General features: G+C 53.3%; 1 protein-coding gene across 1 annotated transcript in view; it reads left to right on the top strand.

Annotated features, from left to right (window-relative positions):
- Positions 1–2,028: 2,028 nt before the first annotated feature.
- LOC140406252 (uncharacterized) overlaps positions 2,029–13,382 on the top strand; it is a gene marked incomplete at its 3' end in the record, with an annotated part of 44,843 nt that continues 33,489 nt past the window's right edge. The window contains exon 1 of the mRNA XM_072494365.1: positions 2,029–2,166. The remainder of the gene's footprint in view (positions 2,167–13,382) is intronic.

The following is a 13,382-nucleotide window of genomic DNA, read 5'->3' as shown; positions in this document are numbered from 1 at the left end:
TGCGGCACTCCCTCAGTACTGACCCTCTGACAGTGCGGCCCTCCCTCAGTACTGACCCACTGACAGTGCGGCACTCCCTCAGTACTGACCCTCTGACAGTGAGGCACTCCCTCAGTACTGACCCACTGACAGTGCAGCACTCCCTCAATACTGACCCTCTGACAGTGCGGCACTCCCTCAATACTGACCCTCTGACAGTGCGGCACTCCCTCAGTATTGACCCTCTGACAGTGCAGCACTCACTCAGTACTGACCCTCTGACAGTGCAGCACTCCGTCAGTACTGACCCTCTGACAGTGCAGAACTCCCTCAGTACTGACCCTCTGACAGTGCGGCACTCCCTCAGTACTGACCCTCTGACAGTGCGGCACTCCCTCAGTACTGACCCACTGACAGTGCAGCACTCCCTCAATACTGACCCTCTGACAGTGCGGCACTCCCTCAATACTGACCCTCTGACAGTGCGGCACTCCCTCAGTATTGACCCTCTGACAGTGCAGCACTCACTCAGTACTGACCCTCTGACAGTGCAGCACTCCGTCAGTACTGACCCTCTGACAGTGCAGAACTCCCTCAGTACTGACCCTCTGACAGTGCGGCACTCCCTCAGTACTGACCCTCTGACAGTGCAGCACTCACTCAGTACTGACCCTCAGACAGTGCGGCCCTCACTCAGTACTGACCCTCTGACAGTGCGGCACTCCCTCAATACTGACCCTCTGACAGTGCGGCACTCCCTCAATACTGACCCTCTGACAGTGCAGGACTCCCTCAGTACTGACCCTCAGACAGTGCTGCACTCCCTCAATACTGACCCTCTGACAGTGCGGCACTCCCTCAATACTGACACTCTGACAGTGCTGCACTCCCTCAATACTGACCCTCTGACAGTGCAGCACTCCCTCAGTACTGACCCTCTGACAGTGCAGCACTCCCTCAGTACTGACCCTCTGACAGTGCAGCTCTCCCTCAGTACTGACCCTCTGACAGTGCAGCACTCCCTCAGTAGTGACCCTCTGACAATGCGGCACTCCCTCAATACTGACCCTCTGACAGTGCAGCACTCCCTCAGTACTGACCCTCTGACAGTGCAGCACACCCTCAGTACTGACCCTCTGACAGTGCAGCACTCCCTCAGTACTGACCCTCTGACAGTGCGGCACTCCCTCAGTACTGACCCTCTGACAGTGCAGCACTCCCTCAGTACTGACCCTCTGACAGTGCAGCACTCCCTCAGTACTGACCCTCTGACAGTGCGGCACTCCCTCAGTACTGACCCTCTGACAGTGCAGCACTCCCTCAGTACTGACCCTCTGACAGTGCAGCACTCCCTCAGTACTGACCCTCTGACAGTGCGGCACTCTCTCAGCACTGACGCTCCGACGCTCCTTCTGTCCTGACCCACCAACAGTCCAGTGCTCCCCAACTCATATCTGTCTCCCAACCCAATCGCATCCCATTCATGCCTCCTCAGTTCAACGGCCATTAATCCTCAATCCATCCTACAGAATTCATACAACATGAGAAGAGGGTGCCGATTCGTTGGCAAGTCGAGTCTGATAGAATCATAGAATCTACAGTGCGGACGGAGGCCATTCGGCCCATCGAGTCTGCACCGGCCCTTGGCAAGAGCACCCCATTTAAGGCCACACTCCCAACCTATCCCGTAACCCAGTAACCCCACCTAAATTTTTTTGGGACCCGCAGGGCAATTTATCACGGCCAGTCCAACTAACCTGCACACCTTTGGACTGTGGGCGGAAACCGGAGCACCCGGAGGAAACCCACGCAGACACGGGGGAGAACGTGCAGACTCCGCACTGGCAGTGACCCGAGCCGGGAATCGAACCCGGGACCCTGGAGCTGTGAAGCGACAGTGCTAACCACTGTGCAACCCGTGGTTGGGGTGTTGCCATGGAAAAGGCAATGGGCAACCATAGGCTCCAAATCCTTAGTAATTTGGAAAGGCCCAAGGCATGATGCAAATCCATGGGTTGGATGTGGGTATAGAGGGATAAGGCAGTAGGAGGCGTACAGAGCAAGGCCCTCCGTCACAGTTAATCCTCTGCCATGAATTTGTGTGCGTGTGTGTGGCCCCTTTTTGAAGCGGTTATTCGTTCTACAAAATAACTCAACAGCCAAGCGTCATTGTTGGACAGGTTGAAGGTTAGTTCATTCCAAAAATACTGCTGATACTGCTCCCCGTGACTGCGAGGGTCTCGCCCCCACAACCTAAAGATGGCCACGCTAAATTGCCCCTTCACTGGGGGGGGGGGGGGGGAAAGAATAATTGGGTCCTCTCAATTTAAGAAACAAAAAAATACGGATGAAGGCTGCTTGTTGAACAGCGACCAAGCTGTCAGCTGAAAGGCCGACAGAACGATTCGAATTGGGCAACGGGTAAAATAATTCTTTAAGAATTATTCAAATCCGTCGCTGTAAAATTGGACAAAGCTCAAATGATTCCTTGAGAATGATTCAAATTCGGCCAGCCGCCGCTGGTCCGCTGGGAAGGGGCGGGAATTTGCAGTTTGGTTCAGTAGCTGCGATGGCCTGTGTAGTCGAACAGTCGGAGTTTTCCTTTGTGGGCGAATCCGGCAGGTAAAGCAGATGCTGGAAGGGAGCAGACTAGGGATGGTTGGACTGGATGTATTTCTTGTGGAGCTTGACAAATACGTGAATAGGATGGGAATAGAGGGATACGGACCCAGGAAGTGGGGAAGATTTTAGTTTAGACGGGCAGCATGGTCGGCGCAATGGCACCCAACGCCAGGGTACCCCAGCGCTCACACGAGGCTCACGTTGGTTGTTTCCCCTACGGGATTGAAGCCTTTCGCCCTGCCATGATGGAGGCTGGCAACCTCCCCTTCACGCAGCTCAAAGACGGCTGCTAGGTTAATTTCCAACAAGTCATTCCTTCAAACGAGGAAGGAGGTTGATTACGCTGGTGTCCTCTGCGTAAAAAACCTGCCTCGGGCGTCTCCTCTAAACTTTGCCCCACGGACCTTAAACCTATGCCCCCTGGTGACTGACCCCTTCACCCTGGGGAAGAGTGCCTGCCCGTCCACTCTATCCATTCCTTCTTGTCGACCTCTGTCAGGTCACCCCTCAACTTCCGTCGTTCTAATGAAAACAGTCGGAGTCTATTCAGCCTCTCGGCATCGCTAACACCCTCCAGACCGGGCAACATCCTGGTGAACCTCCTCTGCACCCTCTCCAAAGCCTCCACATCCTTCTGGTAGCGTGGCGGCCAGAGTTGTGCGCAATATTCCAAGTGCGGCCTTGCCAAGGTTCTGCACAACTGCAGCCTGACTCGCCAGTTTCAATACTCGCTGCCCCGTCCAATGAAGGCGAGCATTCCGTATGCCTTCTTGACTGCCTTGTCCACTTGTGTTGCCGCCGTCAAAGATCTGTAGACCTGCACGCCCAGATCTCTCTGACTTTCTATGTTCAAAGAACAAAGAACAAAGAAAGGTGCAGCACAGGAACAGGCCCTTCGGCCCTCGAAGCCCGTGCCGACCATGCTGCCCGTCTAAACTAAAATCTTCTGCACTTCCGGGGTCCGTATCCCTCTATTCCCCATCCTATTCATGTATTTGTCAAGATGCCCCTTAAATGTCACTATCGTCCCTGCTTCCACCACCTCCTCCGTCAGCGAGTTCCAGGCACCCACTACCCTCTGTGTGAAAAACTCGCCTCGTACATCTCCTCTAAACCTTGCCCCTCGCACCTTAAACCTATGCCCCCTAGTAATTGACCCCTCTACCCTGGGGAAAAGCCTCTGACTATCCACTCTGTCTCTGCCCCTCATAATTTTGTAGACCTCTATCAGGTCGCCCCTCAACCTCCGTCGTTCCAGTGAGAACAAACTGAGTTTATTCAACCGCTCCTCATAGCTAATTCCCTCCATACCAGGCAACATCCTGGTAAATCTCTTCTGCACCCTCTCTAAAGCCTCCACATCCTTCTGGTAGTGTGGCGACCAGAATTGAACACTATACTCCAAGTGTGGCCTAACTAAGGTTCTATACAGCTGCAACACGACTTGCCAATTCTTATACTCAGTGCCCCGGCCAATGAAGGCAAGCATGCCGTATGCCTTCTTGACTACCTTCTCCACCTGTGTCGCCCCTTTCAGTGACCTGTGGACCTGTACACCGAGATCTCTCTGACTGTCAATACTCTTGAGGGTTCTACCATTTACTGTATATTCCCTACCTGCATTAGACCCTCCAAATGCATTACCTCACATTTGTCCGGATTAAACTCCATCTGCCATCTCTCCGCCCAAGTCTCCAAACGATCTAAATCCTGCTGTATCCTCTGACAGTCCTCATCGCTATCCGCAATTCCACCAACCTTTGTGTCGTCCGCAAACTTACTAATCAGACCAGTTACATTTTCCTCCAAATCATTTATATATAGTACGAACAGCAAAGGTCCCAGCACTGATCCCTGCGAACAGTACTAGGCACAGCCCTCCAATCAGAAAAGCACCCTTCCATTGCCACTCTCTGTCCTCTATGACCGAGCCAGTTCTGTATCCACCTTGCCAGCTCACCCCTGATTCGTCAGAGTGTTGCCATTTACAAACAAAGCAAATACATGAGCAAGAGCAGCATAGGGCGCCGTGAATAGTGTTCTTACAGGGAACAGATCAGTCCCAGGGGGAGTCGTTGAGGAGTCTGGTAGCTGTGGGGAAGAGGCTGTTCCTATGTCCGGATGTGCGGGTCTTCCGCCTCCTGTACCTTCTGTCTGACGGAAGGGTCTGGAAGAGGGCAATGCCTGGGTGGGAGGGGTCTCTGACAATGCCGTCTGCCTTCCCGAAGCTACGGGAGGCGTAGACAGAATCAATGTGGGGGTGGCGAGCTTGTGTGATGGGCTGGGCTGAGTTCACCACACTCTGCACTTTCTTGCGATCCTGGGCCGAGCAGTTGCCAGACCAGGCTGTGATGCAGCCGGATAGGATGCTCTCTATCGCACATCTGTCGAAGTTTGCGAGAGTCGATGCAGATATGGCAAATTTCTCCAGCTACCGTAGGAAGTAGAGACGTTGTTGGGCTTTCGTGGCTGTTGCATCAACGTGAGTGGACCAGGACAGACTGTTGGTGATGGTGACCCCCAGGAACCTAAAGCGATCGACCACCTCCACTTCGGAGCCATTGATGCAGACGGAGGGGGGGGATTGTTGTGCTACACTTCCTGATCCTTGGTCTTTCCAACATTTACTTCAGGTGTTACTGAATATACTGAATGTTGATAAGCTAATTTAGCTCTAACTCCCAAGTCAGTAACATTGCTCTTACTGCAAGGATTTGCAGATATCATGTCTGCTGTTCTTTACGATGCCCAGCTGATGTTTTATGGTGGTACCTATCTAGCCGCTGACCCCTGAAGTCAACGTGGGCCCCAAACTCTTCAGTGTAATGAACTCCAAGCTTGCTTTAATTGCAATGACCACATTTTCTATGGTTGGCATCAATAATGCGGCAAGATGGGAGGAGGCTGGAGTAAGTATAAACACCGCAGCGGACTTCCGGTTGCGGTGATGCCTCGCTAGCCGCACGTTTCGGCGGCTCCAGCTCCGACGGACCTTCGGGCTCTTTTAAGAGCCCCAACGGGGAATTTTTCGACGACCCAGCCCGGTGTGGGGTGTGTGAGAAGGGAGTCCCCCCCCCCCAACGAAGGAGGAAAAAACCGGCGGCGGCGGCTGCAGCGCGAGGAATCGTCGACCAAAGGGTCAGAAAGAGAGAAGCACAAGATGGTACGTAGGGAAGAGGTGTTGGCAATTCTGGACAGGCTGAAAATAGATAAGTCCCCGGGACCTGATGGGATTTATCCTAGGATTCTCTGGGAGGCCAGGGAAGAGATTGCTGGACCATTGGCTTTGATTTTTATGTCATCATTGGCTGCAGGAATAGTGCCAGAGGACTGGAGGACAGCAAATGTGGTCCCTTTGTTCAAAAAGGGGAGCAGAGACAACCCCGGCAACTATAGACCGGTGAGCCTCACGTCTGTAGTGGGTAAAGTCTTGGAGGGGATTATAAGAGACAAGATTTATAATCATCTAGATAGGAATAATATGATCAGGGATAGTCAGCATGGCTTTGTGAAGGGTAGGTCATGCCTCACAAACCTTATCGAGTTCTTTGAGAAGGTGACTGAACAGGTAGACGAGGGTAGAGCAGTTGATGTGGTGTATATGGATTTCAGCAAAGCGTTTGATAAGGTTCCCCATGGTAGGCTATTGCAGAAAATACGGAGGCTGGGGATTGAGGGGGATTTAGAGATGTGGATCAGAAATTGGCTAGCTGAAAGAAGACAGAGGGTGGTGGTTGATGGGAAATGTTCAGAATGGAGTACAGTCACAAGTGGAGTACCACAAGGATCTGTTCTGGGGCCGTTGCTGTTTGTCATTTTTATCAATGACCTAGAGGAAGGCGCAGAAGGGTGGGTGAGTAAATTTGCAGACGATACTAAAGTCGGTGGTGTTGTCGATAGTGTGGAAGGAAGTAGCAGGTTACAGAGGGATATTGATAAGCTGCAGTGCTGGGCTGAGAGGTGGCAAATGGAGTTTAATGTAGAGAAGTGTGAGGTGATTCACTTTGGAAGGAAAAACAGGAATGTGGAATATTTGGCTAATGGAAAAGTTCTTGAAAGTGTGGATGAGCAGAGGGATCTAGATGTCCATGTACATAGATCCCTGAAAGTTGCCACCCAGGTTGATAGGGTGGTGAAGAAGGCCTATGGAGTGTTGGCCTTTATTGGTAGAGGGATTGAGTTCCGGAGTCAGGAGGTCATGTTGCAGCTGTACAGAACTCTGGTACGGCCGCATTTGGAGTATTGCGTACAGCTCTGGTCACCGCATCATAGGAAGGACGTGGAGGCTTTGGAACGGGTGCAGAGGAGATTTACCAGGATGTTGCCTGGTATGGCGGGAAAAGCTTATGAGGAAAGGCTGATGGACTTGAGGTTGTTTTCGTGAGAGAGAAGAAGGTTAAGAGGAGACTTAATAGAGGCATACAAAATGATCAGGGGGTTGGATAGGGTGGACAGTGAGAGCCTTCTCCCGCGGATGGAAATGGCTAGCACGAGGGGACATAGCTTTAAACTGAGGGGTAATAGATATAGGACAGAGGTCAGAGGTAGGTTCTTTACGCAAAGAGTAGTGAGGCCGTGGAATGCCCTACCTGCTACAGTAGTGAACTCGCCAACATTGAGGGCATTTAAAAGTTTATTGGATAAACATATGGATGATAATGGCATAGTGTAGGTTAGATGGCTTTTGTTTCGGTGCAACATCGTGGGGCGAAGGGCCTGTACTGCGCTGTATTGTTCTATGTTCTATGTTCTATGGCGGCGGAGAAAGCGCAGGCGACATGGGGGCCTGAGCAGGATGAAATTTTGAGATGGTGCATGGAGCTGCTGAAGAGGGAGGTGCTGACCCCGATGCTACAGGCAATTGAGGGGCTCAAGGAGACACTAAAGACCCAGGAGACAGAGCTCCGCGTGGTGGAGCAGAAGGTGACAGATATTGAGGACGAGATCCTGGGCCTGGCGGTTAAGACACAGACGCACGAGGCACTTCATAAAAAGTGGACTGAAAGGATCGAGGCCCTAGAAAACGGAGCGCGAAGGAAGAACCTTCGGATACTGGGTCTCCCTGAGGGTGTGGAAGGAGTGGACTGTGGAGCGTACGCAAGTACGATGCTGAGCTCACTGATGGGTGCTGAGGCCCCTACGGGCCCCATGGAGGTGGAGTGGGCAAATCGTATCCCGGCGAGAAGACCAAAAGCGGGAGAACCACCCAGGGCGATAATCGTGCGATTTTACCGCCTTAAGGACAGAGAAGAGGTCCTGAGATGGGCTAAAAAGGTGCGGAGAAGCAGATGGGAGAATGCAGTGGTACGGATATACCAGGATTGGAGTGCGGAGGTGGCGAGAAGGAGGGCGAGCTTCAACCGAGCCAAAGAGGTGTTGCATAAAAGGAAGGTGAAGTTAAGGATGCTGCAGCCGGCAAGACTATGGGTCACGTATCAGGAGAGACACCATTATTTTGAGACGGCGGAGGAAGCATGGTCCTTCATCAAAGAAGAGAAATTGGATGGGAACTGAGGGACTGATGCTGCAGTAAATGTTATTGTTATTGATTTTGTTCATGTTATGGGTGAAGTTAATTGAGAAGCAAACTTGGAAGTGGGTGGACATTGGGGAAATGTGGGCGCCGGTGATGGGGGAAAGACGGGACACAGTCGGAGAATGGGGAAGGGGAGGGGGAGGGGAAAGGGAGCTGTGCCATAAGAGGCGGGTCAGGTAAACGGATGTTCCCGCGCTAGAAAGAATAAGGCGGGAAGACAGGCGCAAGGCGGATGGGAGTTCTCCCACACGGGGGGGGTCGAGGAGTGAGCAGGAGCAGCCGGGGTCAGTTGAAGTCAGCTGACTTACGGAAGTGACATGGGGGGAGCAATCACGCTAGAAAGAGATCTAGCGGGGGGGGGGGGGGGACAACTGGGTTGCTGCTGCGGAAATCCAAAAGGAAATGGCTAAAGAGTGGGTGGACGGGGATGGTGTGCGACGCTGGGGGAGCGAGCGGGAGCGCGGAGGCGGGATATGGGACTGGCCTAGAGAAGGTAATGGCTAGTTGACACGGGAGGGGAGCAGGTAGCCCCCTAGTGAGGCTGATCACGTGGAACGTGAGAGGCCTGAACGGACCGATAAAAAGGGCCCGAGCGCTCGCGCATTTGAAAGGACCAAGGGCAGACGTGGTTATGCTCCAAGAGACGCACCTAAAGGTGGCGGACCAAGTTAGGCTAGGGAAAGGATGGGTGGGACAGGTGTTCCACTCAGGACTGGAAGCAAAGAACAGAGGGGTGGCCATTTTGGTGGGGAAACGGGTAGCATTTGAAGCAAAGAACATCGTAGCAGATAGCGGAGGTAGATATGTAATGGTGAGTGGTAGGCTGGAGGGAATGGAGGTCGTGTTGGTTAATGTGTATGCCCCAAGTTGGGACGATGCGGGATTTATGAGACGGATGCTGGGGCGTATACCGGACCTGGAGGTAGGAAACTTGATTTTAGGAGGGGACTTTAATACGGTGCTGGACCCGGGGCTAGATAGATCCAGCTCAAGGACCGAAAGAAGGCCGGCAGCGGCCAAGGTACTTAAGGGGTTTATGGACCAAATGGGGGGAGTGGATCCATGGCGATTTCTTAGACCTAGGGCCAGGGAGTTTTCCTTCTTCTCCCATGTCCATAAAGTGTACTCCCGGATAGATTTTTTTGTTTTGGGAAGGTCGTTGATCTCTAGGGTGGAAGAAGCTGAGTACTCAGCCATAGCGGTTTCGGATCATGCCCCACATTGGGTGGACCTGGAATTAGGAGAGGGCAGGGAGCAGAGAACACTCCGGCGATTAGATGTGGGACTGATGGCAGATGAGGGAGTGTGTGCAAGAGTGCGGGGGTGTATTGAGAGATACCTGGAGGTCAATGACGACGGCGAGGTCCCTGTGGGAGTGGTCTGGGAAGCACTAAAAGCGGTGGTCAGAGGAGAGCTGATCTCTATTGGGGCCCACAAAAGGAAAACAGAGGCCAAGGAAAGGGAAAGATTACTGGGGGAGATTTTAAGGGTGGATAGGGAATTTGCAGAGACCCCGGAGGAGGAACTGTACAGGGAGAGGAGACGACTCCAGGCGGAGTTTGACCTTCTGACCACCAGATAGGCGGAGGTACTGTGGAGGAAGGCACAGGGGAGGAGGTATGAATATGGGGAAAATGCTAGTCGCCTGTTGGCTCATCGATTGCGAAAGAGGGCAGCAGCGAGGGAGATAGGAGGAGTTAGAGACGAAAGGGGAGACACGGTGCGAAGGGCAGGAAAGATAAATGAGGTGTTCAAGACCTTCTATGAGGAACTGTATAGGTCTCAACCCCCAGAGGGAGAGGAGGGGATGCGGCAGTTCCTGTACCAATTGAGGTTCCCGAAAGTGGAGGAGCAGGAGGTGGTAGGCCTGGGGGCACCGATTGAGGTGGATGAGGTTATTAAGGGACTGGGAAGCATGCAAGCAGGGAAGGCCCCGGGGCCAGACGGGTTCCCGGTGGAATATTACAGAAAATATGTGGACTTGTTGGCCCCGTTGATGGCGAGGACGTTCAATGAGGCCAGGGAAGGGGGGACTCTACCCCCGACGATGTCGGAGGCGACGATATCGCTAATTTTGAAGAGGGACAAAGATCCGTTGCAGTGCGGGTCCTATAGACCTATTTCACTATTGAACGTGGACGCCAAATTGCTGGCAAAGGTACTGGCATCGAGGATAGAGGACTGTGTCCCGGGGGTGGTGCACGAAGACCAGACAGGGTTCGTAAAAGGGAGACAACTGAATGTTAACGTGCGACGACTATTAGGGGTGATAATGATGCCCCTAGTGGAGGGGGAGGCAGAGATAGTGGCGGCAATGGACGCAGAGAAGGCATTTGATAGGGTGGAGTGGGAGTATTTATGGGAACTGTTAAGGAGGTTTGGGTTTGGGAACGGGTTTATTAGCTGGGTTAGACTTCTTTATGGGGCTCCAACGGCAAGCGTAGTTACAGGTCGACATAGATCGGAGTATTTCCGACTATATAGGGGAACAAGACAGGGATGCCCACTGTCTCCATTGTTGTTCGCGTTGGCAGTTGAACCTCTGGCCATGGCGTTGAGAGACTCCAGGAAATGGAGAGGGGTGATTAGAGGGGGAGAAGAACACCGAGTCTCGTTATACGCAGATGACCTATTGTTATACGTGTCGGACCCAGCGGGGGGGATGATAGAGGTTATGCGAATTTTAAGGGGGTTCGGGGAATTCTCGGGGTATGGGCTAAACATGGGGAAGAGTGAATTATTTGTGATACATCCAGGGGACCAGAGTAGAGAGATAGAAGGCTTGCCTCTAAGGAAAGTGGAAAGAAACTTCCGATACCTGGGGATTCAGATCGCTAGGAGCTGGGGAACCTTGCACAGACTTAATCTGACACGGCTGGTAGAACAAATGGAGGACTTCAAGAGGTGGGACATGCAGCCTCTGTCGCTGGCGGGCAGGGTGCAAGCAATCAAGATGATGGTCCTCCCGAGGCTCTTATTTGTATTTCAATGTCTCCCTATTCTAATCACGAAGACCTTTTTTAATAAAATAGACAGGAGCATAACGAGCTTTGTGTGGGCAGGGAAAGTTCCGAGAGTAAGGAGGGGGTTCCTTCAGCGTAGTAGGGACAGAGGAGGATTGGCACTACCGAACTTGGGCGATTACTATTGGGCCGCCAATGTGGCAATGATACGTAAATGGATGATGGAGGGTGAGGGAGCGGCGTGGAAAAGACTGGAGAGAAAGTCCTGTAAAGGGACGAGTTTAGAGGCGCTGGTGACGGCGCCGCTACCGTTCTCACCTAAAAAGCTTACCACGAATCCGGTGGTGGCGGCAACATTGAATATCTGGGGACAGTGGAGGCGACAGAGAGGGGTGCGGGGAGCCCTGGTGGGGTCCCCAATCAGGAACAACCATAGGTTCGCCCCAGGAAGAATGGATGGAGGATTTCAGAGCTGGCACCAGTTGGGAATTAGGAGGGTGGGAGATTTGTTTATAGATGGGACTTTTGCGAGCTTGGGAGCATTGGAGGAAAAGTATGGGTTGCCCCGGGGAAATTTCTTGAGATATATGCAGGTGAGGGCGTTTACTAGACAACAGATGAGGGAATTTCCGTTGCTCCCGACACAGGGGATTCAGGACAGAGTGCTTTCAGGGGTGTGGGTCGGAGAGGACAAGGTGTCAGAGATATACCGAGAGATGAGGGAAGAGGGGGAGGAGTCGGTGGGCGAACTAAAAGGAAAGTGGGAAGAAGAACTAGGGGAGGAGATAGAGGAGGGTATGTGGGCTGATGCCCTAAGCAGGGTAAATTCCTCTTCCTCATGCGCCAGGCTTAGCCTGATTCAATTTAAGGTGCTACATAGAGCACACATAACGGGAGCAAGATTGAGCAGGTTCTTTGGAGTGGAGGACAGATGTGGGAGGTGTGGCGGGAGCCCGGCAAACCACGCACATATGTTTTGGGCATGCCCGACACTGGAAGGGTATTGGAAGGGAGTGACGGGAGTGATTTCGCGGGTGGTGAAGGCCCGGGTCAAACCAGGCTCCATTTGGAGTTGCGGAAGAGCCGGGAGTGCAGGAGGCGAAAGAGGCCGACGTCGTGGCCTTTGCGTCCCTCGTAGCCCGGCGCAGGATCCTACTCATGTGGAAGGAGGCAAAACCCCCCCGGACTGGAGGCCTGGGTAAACGACATGGCGGGGTTCATTAAACTGGAGCAGATAAAGTTTGCCCTGAGAGGATCGGCTCAAGGGTTCACCAGGCGGTGGCAGCCATTTCTCGACTACCTAGGGGAACGTTAGAGGGAAGACAGATGACCAGCAGCAGCAACCCAGGGGGAAGGGGGGGGGTTAGTTTAGTTTATGTCAAAAGATAATGGGGTTTTGTTATTTGTGTATTGTTAAAAATTTCTTTATTGTTACGTTTGCTTTGTAAGAGGGGAAAAATTGTTCTCTGGAAAAAAATTTAAATAAAATATATATTTTTTTAAAATAAACACCGCAGCGGGCGTATTGGGCCAAATGCGACGCACCCAGTGGCACCCGGAGAGACAGGGCTATTTGACTGGGTGGGGTGGCCATAATTGGTGGTCATGTGAGCACCCCTCCTGGAATCTGCTCAGAGTTGGCAACTGCCTTTCCCACACACTTTTAGACTGTGGGGCGTGGTTGAAGAATGAAGACAGGCTGGGGGCCCCATCAGTAACTGTGGTGTTTGCTGATAGCCATTGACCATTTTCCTGGGGGTGAGGGTGGGGGAGGGGCGGGGTCGCCAGCAAGATGGCGCCGGCTGGGGAGGGAGCACGCGTCTCTTCCCGCGCTCACAGTCACGTGAGCGGCCCCGCGTGCCCCGGCCGTTTAGAACGCCCAGCCTTCAAACCCACCAATCAGAACCAGCCCCGCCCACGTGGGGGCGACCGGCTCTCTGACCAATGGCGGGAAGCCGGCGGCGAGCGGGGGGGGGGGCCAAACGGGGCAGCCAATGGCGATTGGGAGGGCGGGGCCGGCACCTGGCTGTGATTGGCGGGCGGCAGAACCTGGGGGGGGGGGATTTATGAATGGGGCGGAGGGATTGGAGTGGGCGGAGTCAGAGAGAGGAGAGCGAGAGGTGGGGGAGGGGGCACCGGGGGTAACTGGGAGAGGGGGAGGGGGGAATGGGGAGGGGGGATTTTGGGGGAATGCGGATGGGGGATTTTGGGGGGAATGGGGAGGGGGGATTTTGGGGGGAATGGGGAGGGGGGATTTTGGGGGGAATGGGGAGGGGGGATTT

Source organism: Scyliorhinus torazame, unplaced genomic scaffold, assembly GCF_047496885.1.
Source record: "Scyliorhinus torazame isolate Kashiwa2021f unplaced genomic scaffold, sScyTor2.1 scaffold_380, whole genome shotgun sequence".
Lineage (NCBI taxonomy): Eukaryota > Metazoa > Chordata > Chondrichthyes > Carcharhiniformes > Scyliorhinidae > Scyliorhinus > Scyliorhinus torazame.
This window is presented reverse-complemented; position numbering and strand designations above follow the sequence as displayed.